This window comes from Monodelphis domestica, chromosome 5 (genome assembly GCF_027887165.1).
Source record: "Monodelphis domestica isolate mMonDom1 chromosome 5, mMonDom1.pri, whole genome shotgun sequence".
In the NCBI taxonomy this organism is placed as follows: domain Eukaryota; kingdom Metazoa; phylum Chordata; class Mammalia; order Didelphimorphia; family Didelphidae; genus Monodelphis; species Monodelphis domestica.
Window position 1 is genome coordinate 152,449,130 of NC_077231.1, and position 19,253 is coordinate 152,468,382.

Here is a 19,253-nt window from a genome sequence, read left to right on the forward strand (position 1 = left end):
TCGATTTTATTAATTTCTCCCTTAATTTTTAGGATTTCTAGTTTGGTTTTCTGCTGGGGGGGGTTTTAATTTGATCCCTTTCGAGTTTTTTCATTTGCATTTCCAATTGATTGATCTCTGCTCTCCCTTGTTTGTTAATATAAGCATTCAGGGATATGAATTTACCTCTGATTACCACTTTGGCTGCATCCCAAAAGGTTTGAAAGGATGTTTCGCCATTGTCATTTTCCTCGATGAAATTATTGTTTCTATGATTTCTTCTTTAACTAAATGGTTTTGGAGTATCATATTGTTTAATTTCCAATTGGTTTTAGATTTGGTTTTCCATGTACCATTACTAATCATTATTTTTATTGCCTTGTGATCTGAAAAGGCTGCATTCATTATTAATGCTTTTCTGCATTTGTGTGCTGTTTCTGTGACCTAATGTATGGTCAATTTTTGTGAATGTGCCGTGTGGTGCTGAGAAGAAGGTGTATTCCTTTTTATCCCTATTTATTTTTCTCCATATGTCTATTAATTCAAATTTTTCTAAGATTTCATTCACTTCTTTTACCTCTTTCTTATTTATTTTTTGATTTGATTTATCTAAATTTGATAATGGTTGGTTTAAGTCTCCCACTAATATGGTTTTACTGTCTATTTCTTCCTTCAATTCTCCTAGTTTCTCCATTAGAAATTTGGGTGCTATATTATTTGGTGCATACATGTTGATTAATGATATTTCCTCATTGTCTAAAGTCCCTTTTAACAAAATATAATTACCTTCCCTATCCCTTTTGATCAGGTCTATTTTTGTTTTGGCTTTATCAGATATCATGATTACCACTCCTGCCTTCTTTCTGTCAGTTGAGGCCCAGAAGTTCTTACTCCATCCTTTAATTCTGACCTTGTGGGTGTCAACCTGCCTCATGTGTGTTTCTTGAAGACAACATATGGTAGGGTTTTGGATTCTAATCCATTCTGGTATTCGTCTACGTTTTATGGGTGAGTTCATCCCATTCACGTTCAAAGTTATGATTGTCATTTGTGGACTCCCTGGCATTTTGATATCCTTCCCTAATTCTAACCTTTTCTTCTTCGGCTCTACCTTTTAGTCCAGTGATTTACTTTGAATCAGTGCCCCTTGTCCCCTCCCTTGATGTTTCCCTTTTTAGTCCCTCCCTTTTTCTTCCCTCCCCTTCCCCCCTCTCTTTCCCTCCCTTTTTGTTCTCCCTCTCCCCCTCCCCCCCTTGGTTTTCCCTTCTCCTTACCCTTGTTGGGTAAGATAGAATTCAAGATCCCAATGGATCTGGATGTTTTTCCCTCTCAGAGTTGATTTCCCTGAGATTGAGGTTTAAGTAAATCCCCCCCCCCATCTCTTCCTCTCCTTCTTATAGGAGTTTTCTTCCCCTCCCCTTCCCATGTGAATCTTTGTGTGAGAAAGATTATTCTATTTGGTCTTTCTTTACCCCCTATTTATACATTACATTTTCCCCACATGTTAGTATACATAGATTGATATAAATGTAGTCCTTATAGAAGAGAGTTTGAGTAAAAGAAGAAGATAACATTTTTTCCCTTTCCTTAATATTTACCTTTTCAAGTATTCCTTGCTCTTTGTTTTTCGGTATCAAACTTTCCACAGAGCTCTGGTCTTTTCTTTGCAAAAAGTTGGAAGTCTTCTATTTTGTTGAATGCTCATACTTTCCCTTGGAAGTATATAGTCAGTTTTGCTGGGTAGCTGATTCTTGGTTGAAGACCCAGCTCTCTTGCCTTTCTGAAGATCATGATCCATGCCTTACGATCATTCAGAGTAGAACTTGCAAGGTCTTCTTTCCGGAAGTTGCCTTCAGAATAGCTGGCCTTGATGCTGTTTCGTTGGCCCTGAGGGTTGCTGTTGTTTCAGAGGACCCTGCTCTCTGAGGTGGGCGGGGCCGCGGCTTCCAGGAACCTAGGACTCTGTGATTCTACCCCTTAGGTCCGAGTGATCTCGGGTTCTGGCTTTTGAGGGGGGCCGTACTTTTTGGTCCAGGTCCAGGTCCAGGAAGAGGATTCCCAGGGTCTGTGCTGTTGATCGTTTTGAATTTCGGCGCCTTAGGAGCTTATAGTTTGAGATCGGTCGGGAAGGGTTTTCTGGAGATCTAAACTTTAGCTTTCTCTAAGCCACCATCTTGACCGGAAGTCTCTGTACAAAAGCTTTTTAATTTGATGTAGTCAAAATTAGTTATTTTACATTTTGTGACTCTTTCTATGTCTTGCTTGGTTTTAAAGTCTTTCCCTTCCTAAAGGTCTGACATGTATACTATTCTGTGTTTGCCTAATTTACTTATAGTTTCCTTCTTTATGTTCAAGTCATTTACCCATTTTGAACTTATCTTGGTGTAGGGTGTGAGGTGTTGATCTAAACCTAATCTCTTCCACACTGTCTTCCAATTTTCCCAGCAGTTTTTATCGAATAGTGGATTTTTGTCCCAAAAGCTGGGATCTTTGGGTTTATCATATACTGTCTTGCTGAGGTCACTTGCCCCAAGTCTATTCCACTGATCTTCCTTTCTGTCTCTTAGCCAGTACCAAATTGTTTTGATGACTGCTACTTTATAATATAGTTTGAGATCTGGGACTGCAAGGCCCCCGTCCATTCTATTGTTTTTTTCATTATTTCCCTGGATATCCTTGATCTTTTGTTATTCCAAATGAACTTTGTTATGTTTTTTTCTAAATCAGTAAAGAAATTTTTTATAAGTTCAATGGGTATGGCACAAAAGAGATAAATAAGTTCGGGTAGGATGTTCATTTTTATTATATTGCCTCTTCCTACCCATGAGCAGTTAATATTTTTCCAATTGCTCAAGTCTAGTTTTAGTTGTGTGGAGAGTGTTTTGTAGTTGTGTTCATATAGTTCCTGTGTTTGTCTCGGGAGATAGATTCCTAGGTATTTTATTTTGTCTAAGGTGATTTTGAATGCGATTTCTCTTTCTAGTTTTTGCCGCTAAGCTGTGTTGGAGATATATAGAAATGCTGATAACTTATGCCGGTTTATTTTGTATCCTGCAACTTTGCCAAAAGTTCTTGATTATTTCAATTAGATTTTTGGTTGATTCGCTAGGATTTTTTAAGTAGACCATCATTTCATCTGCAAAGAGTGATAACTTGATCTCCTCCTTGCCTATTTTGATGCCTTCAATTTCTTTTTCTTCTCTAATTGCTACTGCTAGTGTTTCTAGTACAATGTCAAATAGTAGAGGTGATAATGGGCATCCTTGTTTCACTCCTGATCTTATTGGGAATGCATCTAGTTTATCCCCATTGCAGATGATATTAGCTGATGGTTTTAGATATATACTGTTTATTATTTTTAGGAACGACCCTTCTATTCCTATGATTTCTAGGGTTTTTAATAGGAATGGATGTTGTATTTTATCAAAGGCTTTTTCTGGGGGGGCGGGGTCAAGATGGCCACTTAGCAAGCAGCAAAAGTTCAGACCTTGTGGAAGACCCTTCCTTACCGATATAGACTGAATGCTCCTAGGGCACCGAAATTCAAGCTGAACAACAGCACAGAAGCGAGGAACCCTCCTTCTGGACTCAAATCAAAAGGTACGCCCCGCCAAAAGCCAGAATCCGAGAATACTCAGTGCTAAGGGGAAGGCAGAGGGTAGGTCCCAGGACCCCTCCCCCACATCCCAGAGTGGTGAGTCCTCGGCAGCAGCAGCAGAAACCTCGGTGCTGGTTTGGAGGGTCTAACTTGTGAGCAGCGGGGTGCCGGGCTTGGAGCATCCAACTTGGACAGCGGGGAGGAAGCCAGGGAGAGACTGGGCCTTGGCTGGGTCCCTCCATCAGGATCCATCCTCACCTTTGCCTTGGGGCACAACCAGATCAATCCAGTTGAACCTAATTCAATCAGAACTCCTCAGAGTTTAGGGAGGCGGGCAAAGGCACTTGTGGTCAGCGGAGAAGCAGCTGGAGAGAACTGGAGAGAACTGGAGAGAGCCTGGGCGGCCCAGCCTTCCAAGAATCTTCAGAGCCTCAGAGCTTCATACCACAGCCCAACCCACTTGAACTCAATCCAATCAAAAGCCTCCAGAGGACAGGGAAGCTAACATTCCTTCCCTAATGACTGTACCAAGAGTTCTGACAAAGCTCCAAGAGAGGAGACTGATAGCCCCAAAACCAAAACAAAATGAGAGGAGCAAGATGGTGAATCCATCAGGCCCTGGGGATTTTTTCTTAGGAAGTTCTTTGATGGCCTGTTGGATTTCATTTTCTGATATGGGATTATTTATGAATTCTATTTCTTCTTCTGTTAGTCTAGGCAGTTTGTATTTTTGTATATATTCGTCCATATTGCCTATATTGGTGTATTTTTTGCCATATAATTGGGCAAAGTAATTTTTAATGATTGCCTTAATTTCCTCATCATTGGAGGTGATGTCCCCCTTTTCATCTTTGATGCTGTTAATTTGCTTTTCTTCTTACCTATTTTTAGTTAGATTGACCAGAACTTTGTCTATTTTGTTTGTTTTTTCAAAGTACCAGCTTCTAGTCTTATTTATTAAATCAATAGTTCTATCACTTTCTATTTTATTAATTTCTCCCTTAATTTTTAAGATCTCTAGTTTGGTTTTCTGCTGGGGGTTTTTAATTTGATTGCTTTCAAGTTTTTTAATTTGCATTTCCAATCCATTATTCTCTGCTCTCACTAGTTTGTTAATATATGCACTCAGGGATATGAATTTACCTCTTATTACTGCTTTGGCTGCATCCCAAAGGGTTTGAAAGGATGTCTTGCCATTGTCATTTTCCTCGATGAAATTATTAGTTGTTTCTATGATTTCTTCTCTAACTAAACGATTTTGGAGTATCATATTGTTTAATTTCCAATTATTTTTGATTTGGTTTTCCACGTATCGTTATTAATCATTATTTTTATTGCCTTGTGATCTGAAAAGGCTGCATTTATTATTTCTGCTTTTCTGCATTTGTATGCCATGTTTCTGTGACCTAATGTATGGTCAATCTTTGTGAATGTGCCATGTGGTGCTGAGAAGAAGGTATATTCCTTTTTGTCCCTATTTATTTTTCTCCATATGTCTATTAATTCAAATTTTTCTAAGATTTCATTCACTTCTTTTACCTTGATTATTATTTTTTTAATTTGATTTATCTAAATTTGTTAATGGTTGGTTCAAATCTCCCACAAATATGGTTTTACGGTCTATTTCTTCCTTTAATTCTCCTAGTTTCTCCATTAGAAATTTGGGTGCTATATTATTTGGTGCATACATGTTGATTAGTGATATTTCCTCATTATCTAAAGTCCCTTTTACAAAATATAATTACCTTCCCTATCCCTTTTGATCAGGTCTATTTTTGTTTTGGCTTTATCAGATATCATGATTACCACTCCTGCCTTCTTTCTGTCAGTTGAGGCCCAGAAGTTCTTACTCCATCCTTTAATTCTGACCTTGTGGGTGTCAACCTGCCTCATGTGTGTTTCTTGAAGACAACATATGGTAGGGTTTTGGATTCTAATCCATTCTGCTATTCGTCTACATTTTATGGGTGAGTTCATCACATTCCCTTTCAAAGTGATGACTGTCACTTGTGGACTCCCTGGCATTTTGATATCCTTCCCTAATTCTAACCTTTCTTCTTTAGCTCTAACCTTTTAATCCAGTGATTTACTTTAAATCAGTGCCCCTTGTCCCATCCCTTGATATGCTTCCCTTTCTAGCCCCTCCCTTTTTGTTCCCTTCCCCTCCCCCCTCTCATTCCCTCCCTTTTTCTGTTCCCTCCTTCCCTACCCACCTTGGTTTTCCCTTCTCCCTACCCTTGTTGGGTAAGATAGAATTCAAGATCCCAATGGATCTGGACGTTCTTCCCTCTCAGAGTTGATTTCCCTGAGAGTAAGATTTAAATAGGAACTCTCTTACTCTCCTTCTTATAGGAGTTTTCTTCCCCTCCCCTTCCCGTGTGAATCTTTGTGTGAGAAAGATTATTTTATTTGGTTTTTCTTTTATTTACCCATTATATTTTCCCCACATATTAATATATATATATATACATATATATATATATTGATATATATATATATATTGATATAAATGTAGTCCTTATAGAAGAGAGTTTAAATAAAAGAAAAAGGTAGCATTTTTCTCTTTTTCCCTTTCCTTCATATTTACCTTTTCAAGTATTCCATGCTCTTTGTTTTTTGACATAAAACTTTCCACAGAGCTCTGGTCTTTTCTTTGCAAAAACTTGGAAATCTTCTATTTTGTTGAATGCCCATACTTTCCCTTGGAAGTATATAGTCATTTTTGATGGATAGCTGATTCTTGGTTGAAGACTCATCTCTCTTGCCTTTCTGAAAATCATGTTCCATGCCTTACGATCATTCAGAGTGGAACTTGCAAGGTTTTGTGTGACCCTGATTGGCATTCCTTTATATCGAAATTGTCTTTTTCTGGCTTCCTGTAGGATTTTTTCTTTTGTTTGAGAGCTTTGGAATTTGGCAATTACATTCCTGGGAGTTGTCTTTTGGGGGTTTAGTGTAGAAGGTGTTCTGTGAGCTCTTTCAATGCCTGTATTGCCCGTTTGTTCTAGAATCGCTGGGCAGTTTTCTTTGATTATATCTTGTATTTTGATGGCGAGTTTGCTGTTTATTTCTGGATTTTCTGGTAGTCCAATTATTCTCAAATTATCTCTTCTTCCTCTATTTTCCAAGTCTGTCACCTTGTCAGTGAGATATTTTATGTTCTCTTCTAATTTCTTGGTCTTTTGGCTTTGCTTTATTAATTTTTGCTCTTTTGCAAGATCATTATCTTCCAGTTGCCTGATTCTGACCTTTAAAGCCTGGTTTTCCTTTTCAGTTTGGTCAAACCAGTTTTGTAGTTGGGTGAATTCCTTTTGCATTATTTCCCACTTTTCCTGCCAGAAGGCTCCCATCTTTTTGATCATTTCCAATTCAAATTCTTCAAGAGTTTGTGGAGAGTTTCCATTTCCTTTGGAGGGTATTAGAGCATTTGCTTGTGTTTCTTCTTCTATCTAGTCTGTATTTGGTATTTTTGCTCCATAAAATGTGTCCAATGTCTCCCCCTTCTTCTTGTTTTTCTTGGTGTTTTGAGGCTTTTGTACTTCTGTACTGTTTGCCATCTCTTTCTGAGTGAGGAGGACTCCTCTTTATGTTTCTGTCTGATATTCAGAGGCTTTAGCCCCAGGCAAATTGTCCGTTCTCCACAGCTGCTCTGTCTTCCCGGGGAAGCTGAGGTTGCTGATGTTTCCGGTGTTACTGCTCTCAGTTCCCTCCCGATGTTTCTCTGCTGCCTTACTTCCATGCTCTGAGCCTTGCTCAGCACTGTCCTCAAGGTATCTCAGTGCCTTTGCTGACCCTGAGTTTACTGTTCTTTCAGAAGACCCTGTATTCTGAGGGGGGAGGGGCTGTGGCTTCCCGGAGTTCTGAGGGTTCCTGGTAGGATTAAGTTCAGCTGGGTTGGACTGAGTGTGCCCTGACGCAGGGACCTTTGGTGATACTCAGATGGAAGGATCCAGCAAGGGAGCTACAGGCTCCCCCATTCCCTTCCCTCTCTGTTTCCCTGCCTTCTGTGTAGGTGCGCCCACCACTGGCTCAGGTTGTTTTCAAGATGCCACCTTCAGAATAGTTGGCCCTGAGGTCCTTTTGCCTGCCCTGAGGTTTCCACTGCTGCCTCAGACTCAGCACTCTGGGTTGGGAGGATGGGTCCTGGGACCTAACTTCTGCCTACCCCTTAGATCTGGATGATCTAGGATTCTGGCTTTTGGGGGGGCTTACCTTTTGATCCAGGCAGGTCCAGGAGGAGGGTTCCCGGGGTCTATGCTGTTGTTTGTTTTGAATTTCGGTGCCCTAGGAGCATACAGTTTGTGATCAGTAAGGAAGAGTTTTTGTAGATTTGAAATTTAGCTCTGTCTAAGCCCCCATCTTGACCACGCTTCTAAAACTGACTATATTCTTACAGGGGAAAGTATGATTATTCAACAAAGTAGAAGATTTCCAAGAATTTGTATAGAAAAGTCCAGACCTGAATAGAAAATTTCATGTCCAAGCACAGCACTCAAGAGAACCATCAATAGGTAATTTAAAAAAGGGAAAAAGAAAAGCAAAACAAAAGAACCCCCCCTTTTTTAAAGAGACTCAATAAGTTAAAATGATATAGATCCCTATAAGAAAAGAGGTCATTGGTAACTCTTAAAAACTGTTGTAATCACCTGAGCAGCTAGAATAATTGCACTTAGAGGGAATAGTGGCAAACTATATAGGATGAAATAACAAGACATAAATAGGTATATAAATATATATATGCATAAATATATATACATGTATATATATATGTACATATATATATATACATACAACTAGAGCTAAAAAAGAGGTTAACACTAAAAGAAATGGGAAAATAAACAAAAGGGGGTAAATTTATATGTCACACAAAATGCTCATGGTGGGAGGGGGGAGAACATCAATACACTGGAAGGGTAAAGTAGTTGGATACAGGAAATACTCAATTTTTACGTGTATTGAATTTGACCCAAAGAGGGAAGAACAATCCAATCCATTGGGACAGAGAATAAATTCGTGCCCGATAGGGGAGTAGAAGGGTAATAAATGGACTGGTGAGGAGGCAAGCAGTATAAGAGGGGAAATGGGGGGTAGATTTAAAAATATTGCAAAGAAAATAAGGGGAGGAATAAGAAGGAAGGGGGTAGAAAGGGAAGTAAAATAAGGGAAGGAAATAGGGGGACTGATTACAAACAAACATTGTTGGAGAAGGAAATAGTGAAAGAAGAAAAGGCAGGATGAGGAGTAGAAATCAAAAGTCTGGGAAATGCACAGCTGGTCATCATAACTCTGAATGTGAATGGAATGAACTTACCCATAAAAAGCAAGAGAATAGCGGAATGGATTAGAATTCAAAAGCCTACCATATGCTGTCTACAAGAAACACACATGAGGAAGGTAGATACCCAAAGGGTAAAGTTAAGAGGATAGAGCCAAATCTATTGGGCATCAACTGATAAAAAGAAGGCAGGTGTTGCAATCATGATATCTGACAAAGTCAAAGTAAAAATAAATCTAGTTAAAAGAGATAGGGAAGTTAATTACATCCTGATAAAAGGCAGTATAGACAATGAGGAAATATCACTACTCAACATGTATGCACCAAATGGTATAGCATCCAAATTTCTAAAGGAGAAACTAGTGGAGCTTAAGGAAAAAATAGATAGAAAACTATACTAGTGGAAGACCTGAACCTTCCTCTATCTGATCTAGGTTAATCAAACCAAAAAATAAGAAAGAGGTAAGAAAAGTGAATGAAATCTTAGAAAAATTAGAGTTAGTAGATATGTGGAGAAAAATAAATAGGGACAAAAAGGAATATACCTTCTTTTCAACAGCACTTAGTACATTCACAAAGATTGACCATGTATTAGGGCATAAAAACATTGCAAACAAGTGCAGAAGAACAGAAATAATAAATTCAAGCTTCTCAGATCACAATGCAAAGAAAATAATAATTAGTAAGGATACCTGGAGAGGTAAATAAAAAATTAATTAGAAATTAAACAATACAAATCTCCAAAACTGATTAGTCAAAGAAGAAATCATAGAAACAATAATTTTATTGAAGAAAATGACAATGATGAGACATCCTTTCAAACCTTTTGCTATGCAGCCAACGCAGTACTCAGGGGGAAATTTATATCCTTGAGTTCATATATTAACAAATTAGGGAGACCAGAGGTCAATGAATTGGGCAGGCAAATGAAAAAACTAGACAGTGAACAAATTAAAAATCCTCAGATGAAGACTAAATTAGAGATCCTAAAAATCAAAGGAGAAATTAATAAAATTGAAAGTCAAAGAACTATTAATTTAAAAATAATAGTAGAAGCTGGTACTTTGACAAAAAAAAACCAAATAAAATAGACAAAGTACTGGTCAATCTAATTAAAAAAAGGAAAGAAGAAAATCAAATTGACAGTATCCAAAATGAAAAGGGAAACCTTAACTCTAATGAAGAGGAAATTAAGGCAATCATTAAAAACTATTATGCCCAATTATATGGCAACAAATATGGCAATCTAGGTGATATGGATCATTACTTACAAAAAAATACAAATTGCCTAGACTAATGGAGGAAGAAATAGATTACCTAAACAACCCCATATCAGAAAAAGAAATTGAACATGCCATCAAAGAACTCCCCAAGAAAAAAATCCCTAGGTCTAGATGGATTCAAAAAATGAATTCTATCAAACATTCAAAGAAAAAATGAATCCCAATATTATACAAACTATTTGACAGAATAAGCCAAAAATGAGTTCTACCAAAGTCATTTTATGACACAAATATGGTACTGATCCCAAAATCAGGCAGGTCAAAAACAGAGAAAGAAAACTATAGGCCAATCTCCCTAATGAATATAGATGCAAAAATCTTAAATAGGATATTAGTAGAAAGACTCCAGCAAGTTATCCCAAGGGTTATTCACTATGACCAGGTAGGATTCATACCAGGAATGAAAGGATGATTCAATATTAGGAAAACTATCCACATAATTGACAAAATCACATGATTTATCTCAATAGATGCAGAGAAAGCCTGTGATAAAATACAACACCCCTTTCTATTGAAAACACTAGAAAGCATAGTAATAGAAAGGCTTTTCCTAAAAATAATAAACAGTATATATCTGAAACCATCAGCAAACATCATCTGCCATGAGGATAAACTAGAAGCCTTTCCAATAAGATCAGGAGTGAAACAAGGATGACCATTATCAGGTCTATTATTTAACATTGTACTAGAAACACTAGCAGTAGCAATTAGAGAAGAAAAAGAAACTGAAGGTATTAAAATTGGCAATGAGGAGACCAAGTTATCAATCTTTGCAGATGATATGATGGTTTACTTAAAGAATCGTAGAGAATCAACTAAAAAGCTAATGGAAATAATCAACAACTTTAGGAAAGTCACAGGATACAAAATAAACCCACATAAGTCATCAGCATTTCTATATATCTCTAACCCATTTCAGCAGCAAGAATAAGAAAGAGAAATTCCATTTAAAATCACCCTAGACAATATAAAATAATTAGGAATCTATTTGCCAAGACAAACACAGGAACTATATAAACACAACTACAAAACACTCTCCACAGAGTTCAAACTAGATCTAAACAATTGGAAAACATTGGTAACTCATGGTAGGATGAGCTAACACTATAAAAATGATAATCCTGCCCAAATTAATTTACTTATTTAGTGCCATACCCATCGAACTTCCAAAAAACTTTTTTTTACTGAATTAGAAAAAAACATAACAAAGTTCATTTGGAAGAACAAATGATCAAGGATATCCAGGGAAATCATGAAAAAAAAATGGAAAGGAAGGAGGACTTTCTATACTATAAAGCAGTATTCATCAAAAGAATTTGGTACTGGCTAAGAGACAGAAAGGACGTTCAGTGGAATGGACTTGGGGTAAATGACCTCAGCAAGACAGTCTATGATAAGCCCAAAGATCCCATTTTTTGGGACCAAAACCCACTATTTGATAAAAAAAACTGATGGGAAAATTGGAAGACAGTATGGGAGAGATTAGGTTTGGATCAATATCTCCCACCCTAAACCAAGATAAACTCAGCATGGGTGAATAACTTGAATATAAAGAAGGAAACTATAAGCAGATTAGGCAAACACAGAATATTATACTTGTCAGATCTTTGGGAAAGGAAAGATTTTAAAACCAAGCAAGAGCTAGAAAAAAATCACAGAATGTAAAATCGATAATTTTTATTACATCAAATTAAAAAGTTTTTGTACAAACAAATCTAATGCATCCAAAATTAGAAAGGAAGCAACAAATTGGGAAACAATCTTCATAATAAAAACCTCTGACAAAGGTCTAATTACTCAAATTTATAAAGAACTAAACCAAAACTATTGATAAGCACATGAAAAAGTGCTCTAAATCTCTAATAATCAGAGAAATGCAAATCAAAACAACTCTGAGGTATCACCTCACACCTAGCAGATTGGCTAACATGACAGCAAAGGAAAGTAATGAATGCTGGAGGGCATTTGGCAAAGTTGGGACATTAATGCATTGCTGGTGGAGTTGTGAATTGATCCAACCATTCTGGAGGGCAATTTGGAACTATGCCCAAAAGGTGATAAAAGACTGTCTTCCCTTTGATCCAGCCATAGCACTGCTAGGTTTGTACCCCAAAGAGATAATAAGGAAAAAAGACTTGTACAAGAATATTCATAGCTGCACTCTTTGTGGTGGCCAAAATTTTGAAAATGAGGGCATGCCCTTCAATTGGGAAATGGCTGAACAAATTGTGGTATATGTTGGTGATGGAATACTATTTTGCTAAAAGGAATAATAAAGTGGAATAATTCCATGGAGACTGGAACAACCTCCAGGAAGTGATGTAGAGTGAGAGGAGCAGAACCAGGAGAACATTGTACAAGAGACTGATACACTGTGGTACAATCAAATATAATGGACTTCTCCATTAATGGTAATGCAGTGATCCTGAACAACTTGGAAGAATCTAGGAGAAAAAAACATTATCCACATTCAGAGGAAACACTGTGGGAGTAAAAACACCATAGAAAAACAACTGCTTGTATACATGGGTCGAAGGTATATGGTTGGGGATGTAGACTCTAAATGAATATCCTAGTGCAAACAACAACATGGAAATAGGTTCTGATCAAGAACACAATTAATACCCAATGAAATTGTGTGTCAGCTGCAGGATAGATAGGTTGAAGGGAGGGAAGGAAATAAAGTGAATATTGTAACCTAAAAAATAAATAAATAAATAAATAAACAATAAAATAAGTATAATCATTTGTTTAAACTCTGTCTTTAGTAATCTACAATATAATAGTTTTAAATCCATTACCAAAGTAAACACAACAACTCTACATTTGTATACCACAAATAAGAATATACACATTAAAGGCATATAAAACTATATAGTTTGCATCGTCAGTCACATAAAAGGTTTCATCCATTGATACCCCAACATAGCCTAACATCCTTTAGGAAACAAATTAAAAATCATGTAAGGGATGGGTACACCACAATCCCACAACAAATCAAATAAATTATTGATCATGTCTCCTGACAAGTTTAAATTAAACATTAAACCAACATATGATACAGAATATGTTGTATTATACTACAGTTTGATTTATATTACTTAAGACATAATAACTGAACAACAAAAAAAAATCAATAAAAGATTCAACAAAAAAATCCCAAATGGCCACCTAGTGGGCTTTAATTTTTTAAATATGCCTCAGAGCTCAGTCGGAGTCTCAGAATTCCGTTGTCCCCCTGCTACCCTGAAGATAGCAGGTACTGGGATTTCCAATGGATTCTTCCAACTAACCCCCTAATTGTCTTTTTGGTTTCTAACTAATTTTCCCTATCTAAAGTTACAGTTTTTATCTACCTGGCTCAGTTAACTGAAATAGGGGAATTTTGGGGAAGGGAAGGTTTTAAGGAAGGGATCATACAATTGTATAAAACAGTTTTATTAACAAAAGGGCAAGAGAATGACAGGGGGTGAGGGAATAACTTACTATTACTCACCCAGATATTAATTTACTAAGATTTCTAATCTAACTTAATCTAACTACTAAAGGGGTAGTTCAAATGGAGAGGAATTTGGTAAGTGAAAGTCAATCCACGGCCCTAAGGGATTCTCACAAGGAGTCCTCCTTTGCTCCAGAGAAAGATGTCAGCACATCCAGATTAAATCCAGTTTCTCTTTGTAGTATGAACACCAGGAAACAGCCAGGTACCCCAAGACAGACACAGAAAGGGAACTGAGAGGTTTTTCTTTGGTACATCCAAAGAATACCCCAAACAGCTACCCTTTCAGTATCTTGAGAGCAGAAAGCAGGACATAGCTTCTGTCTCCTAAGGAGTCCAGTACCAACTATAAACTGCTTTTTTTCAGTTACTGTCTCTTTGGAGTTCCCAATAGAATTTTGGTCTTGAATCTTCTTCTTGCATTTTGCAACTCCTTTCTACAACCTCAGCATCCATATTTCACTTACCACATTTCCCCTAAATAGTTTCATTGGAGCTTACATCTTTTTAGTAAGGCAAACCTATCAATCTCCTCTCCATTCAAAAGGAAGGAAACAAAGATGCTTTAGTGTTTTTTTGGGAAAGAGACTTTATTCTCTTTTTCAAGCATAAATCATTTTATTCTATTTTACCTTATATTTGAAAAAAGAACTTATGGTTGGGGTTGATCTTTGGAGTTTTGTCACCCTGGGCAAGAAGGTATTCTCAGCCCCAAACTTCTAACTGTCCATATGTTATAGTGTCATAGGATCATAGATTTTTAACTAGAAGGGATTTTAGAGGTCATTGACTCCAATGTCCATATTTTTTTCATGTGTGAAAACTGAAGTCTTTAAGAGTTAAGCAACTTCCCCAAAAGCACTTCCTGGCTATCTCTAAGCACTGTCATTTGGGACTTCAATTATCATCCTCATCTTCATAATTCTTTCTGTGAACCTGCGATTCTGCCTTAACAACTAGGGAATAAATGCTTGTTTGACTGACAAAGACTACCATAACATTCTTCTCATTTTATTCCTAGAACTAGATCTCTCTCTCTTGACCAGGAATGGAATTATAGTTACAACTCACAAGCCCCATCCCACATTAGTCCTCCATAAACTCTTCCTTGGGGCTCACCAGATGGGATTGGCGACAATGCAGACACCTGATAGATTTAGTTCACTGCAGCTCCAAACTAGTACACTCAAGTGATTCACTGGCCTCAACTTCCTGTAAGAGTTAAAATTTTTGGGGAAGCTGGGGCAGGTAGAAATTAGTTTCTCTCTGTAAGGAGTATTATATATATTTTAGAGGTTTATTAAAGGTTGAGAATTTAAGAAAATACAAGTAAGAAAGGCATGTGCTAGGTGGGCTGAGAGGCCCAATTCAATTTCACTCACATCATGAGAGACGTCTCTGCTCAGAAGCGGAAGTAGGAAAAAGGGCCTCAGTAGGTGGGGAACTCCTTTAAATAATAATTTGTGATCTCACCCAGGTGGAAATCTCAGTCAGATTAGAGGGCATCTGGGAGTTAGCAAGGACTCCTGGGGTTTGGAGTCCAGAGTTCAGGTCTATATTTTTACATTCCCTAGAAGGAGAATTTAAATATTTGAGCTACTATGCCTAGCCTTTATTATCATTGTCACAGTAAATAAGTATCTCAGGCAGGATTTGAACACTGGACTTTCTGACCCCAAGCTTTAGCACCCTATCCAAGATATTGGTAATTATAGAATGATTATTTCATTTCATTTTCTTTAGGAGACAAGATAGACCTAATAGATTTAGAGTTAGAAGGGGCTTTGATAATTGATGATGATAATTGAAGCAACCCAGTCTCCTACTCCATTCTCTAGAGGAGGAAACTAAGTCATAGAGAATAAGAGGCTTGCCCAAGGTCTTCTAGGTAGCAAATGACAGAGTCTAGGTTTGAACTGAGGTCTTCTGTCTCCAAACATAGGGCATTTTCCTCATTTATCCTTAGTAGTATAATCAGTATCTCATTAGTATTTCAGTCCTGAAGTCAGTTTAAAAGCACCAAGACATGTGGTGCCACCAAAAAGAAAAACAAAACAGTTCATTGAGATAGACATGCCTAAGACTGTTGTCTAGTTTTCAATATCAGTTATATTTAGTCTTCAGTCTTGATAGCCATTATCAATGATCCCAAAGCCTCTTTATATCTTACAACCAGTATCTTTTAAACTTGAATCACAAAGTTATCATTTGTTTTAACATAATTTGCATATCTTGATGCAATTAAAACAAACTTCCCTCCATTTTAACTTTTAAACTCTTTTTTAATTTTTTCCTGTATTTATTTTTAAATTTTATTTAATTAGATGATTTAGAATAATTTTCTATGGTTACAAGACTCATGTTCTTTCCCTCCCCTCTCCCCGCCCCCCTGTAAACCTTAAAATTCCTTAGACTTATAAATGTTGGAAATTTCACCATTGGGAAATTTCATACTTGGAAAATTTCTTACTGATAGTCTATTGGAATGTGAACCCCATTGGCATGGGAGGTTCCTCCTCCTCCCTTCTTAAGATTACTTTAGGACAGAAACCTTTTGCTGAACAATGGAAAGGACTTTGACCTATGCTTAAGCATAGAACAGGAATTTCTTTGAGTCATGATTGATTTTAGAATTGATACAATGGAGATACTTGGAATCAATCTCCACCCTACTCAGTCCTAACAGGATTGAGAAAGGGCTGCAGCCTAGATCAAAATTTAATTATTCCAATCTCTACCCTACTCAGGTTAACAGGATTTAGGAAGGGCTGTAGCAAAGGATCAAAGATTTAATTATTTGAAAATATGACCTTCAACAGACATGTGCAAAGCCAGAGACCTCTGGGCGGTCCTGGGTTAAGCTAGAGCCTCCATTGGCACAGGAAAATTGATGGACAGTGATTGGTAGATGTGAGAACTGAGGGGAGGGAACTTGGATGGTTTCCTTAAAGAGAGAGGGGTCTGAAGACTGAGGGTGTGGTTGAGGAGGGGGTTGAGGAATTTGTCTGAGTGGTTGGAGTGTGCTCTGAGAAGCTTGCTCTGAAGGAAGCTGAAGGTGGGGGCCTCTGAGACTGTTTCTCCATTTTGGTCACGTGAGTAATAGGGACTGATCTCTTTTCTTTGCCCCAGCTATCTAAGGGCTTGTGCCTTTTGGCCCAGCCTAAACAGAAGGGGGTATTTAAGCCCTATTCCCTTCTCTCCCCTTTCTCTCTCCCCCTCTCTCTCTATCTCTAATTCCTTTCTTCCTCCTGTTTGAAATTAAACTCCATAAAAGGTTGACTGCTGACTTGAGTTTCATTTAGGAATTACATAGCTGAATTCCTTGGCGACCTTAAATTGATATATATCAGTCTTTTAAAGTGATTTCCTTGTCACACCCCTCCCATATATGATGCACAACTCCACTGGGTTTAACATGTGCCATCCATCAAGACCCATTTCCTTATTATTACTATTTGCACTAGGGTGATCTTTTAGAGTCCACTTTCCCAGTCATAGCCCTACTGACCCATGTGATCAAGTGTTTGTTTTTCTTCTGTGTTTGTACTTCTTCTGCTTACTAAATTACTCAGGGGGAGTTTGTGATGTCTCAAATGAAAATACTTCCTATCTTCTTTTATCTTAAATAGAGGTTTATTGGGGAAAACAGGAAAAGATGGAGGATGGAGGTAAGAGTATTTCCCTATTATCTACAGTGAGTCTTAGGTTGGAGGATATTGAGAGAAATGGCAATTCAGTCACTACCATGAAACAGCAAGTCAGAGGGAGATATATGGACTATTGTCCTTCTTCTTCTGCCTTCAGATCAGCCAGGCCACCTCCAACTTGATTATCCCAAGTCCCACAGATAAGCCTAGCTTCTTTCTTCAAAGTCACCACCTTCAGTCAAGAAGTCCAGAAATCAGTCAGCAGTTGGCTCTTGCCTTCAACTGTTTCCTGGTAACATTACAAATGAAATCATCCTTTGATTGACAGCTGTTCCATATTAATTTTAACTATTTATGTGCTCAAAATCCTTTATTGAATAGCTTTCCAACCATCCATTCTCTGGGTTTAGAAACTAACCAGTTTTTTAGTAGGAAGTATATTTGTGTATAGGGTAGGGGGACAAGGCTGCCATGGCAACAGATACCACTTGGAAAATCAAGATCCCTAATTATACAACTTCTTAGGTATGTGTTTTTCAGTTAAGGTAATCTCTGGAAAAGGAAATGTCTTTGATGAAGGCCTCATGTGATCATAATGATGTTGGGATTTGCTTTTAAAGACTAAGTTTTTTCCCAAGTGAAGTAGAGATTTATAGGGAAATAGTTTTGCCTCAATTATCTCAGTAATTGAATTTAAAACTATCTTTTCAGTTCTCTCTGTTTGACTAGTAGAGACTAGGAGAAACTAGGAGGGGAAAACGCTAACCTGTGGTCACACATGTGCATAGGAAACCTATATAGTCAGAATATAGTTGATGTAAACTTTATGTCATCACATTTTTCAGACCTCAAAAATCTACTTGGGCCAAACTATCTTGAGAGTTATCATTACCTTTCAGTGTTATATAGAACCCTATAGGCTTTCATATTAAAGTGAAAGAACTAAATACTAAATCAAAATACTTGGGAATGTATATCATACATATATTAGTTTGACTTTCTGATCCTTTTATTTGCAATTTTTTGATGGCAGATATGTCTATAAAAGGCTAATGGTGGAGTGTTCTTAATATGCTCTTAATAGCAAAAGAAAAAAGTGTTTATTAGGGAACACAGTTAATCCTTCCAAATCTTCTTCTTTCTAACATGAAGGAATTTAACATTTTTTGGCTTAGTTTATCTATTAGATAATTAATATCAATATATTATTGCCTATTGTGCTCCAGAGAGAGATTGCTTAAATATCCACAGAACTTTTTGAAATCATAACCTTGTAGACCAAGTATGACTTTGTGAAGTCTACGTCCTTGACTTCAGTTATAATAAAGCAAGGTTTGGAAGAAGATTGTCTTAATCCTTTATTCTTATTTTGACTCCAACTCCTAAAAAAATAGACTATGGATCTGCTTTTTTCTTTTTTAAACCCTTACCTTCCATCTTAGAATCAATAGTGTATATTATTAGTTCCAAGTCAGAAGAGCACTAATGGCTTGGCAATGAAGGTTAAGTGACTTACCCAGGTCACATAGCTAGAAAATGTCTAAGGTCAGATTTGAACCTAGCACCTCTCATCTCTGGCTCTGGCTCTTTCAATCCAGTGAGCCACCTAGATACCCCGATCTAGTTCCTTCCTTCTATCCCTTCCATTCTTTATTCATTTAGGGTACTATATTTTAACTATTTGTGAAATGGAAGATAATGATTTAATCAAATAAACTGAACTGTCAACTAGATAGTAAATTTCCCATATAACAAGGAATAGTATTCTTTGGAGTATCAAGAGAAAATGTATTAAAAACATGTGATAACTTTGTGATTCAGGGTTAAAGAGGTTGTAAAATACAGAGAGGCTTTGGGATCATTGATAATGGCTGTCAATACTGAAGGATAAATACAACTGATATAGGAAACTACATGTATCCTACATTCTTGAGCGAGTCTATCTCAATATCTCAAGTACTCTTGTACTGAC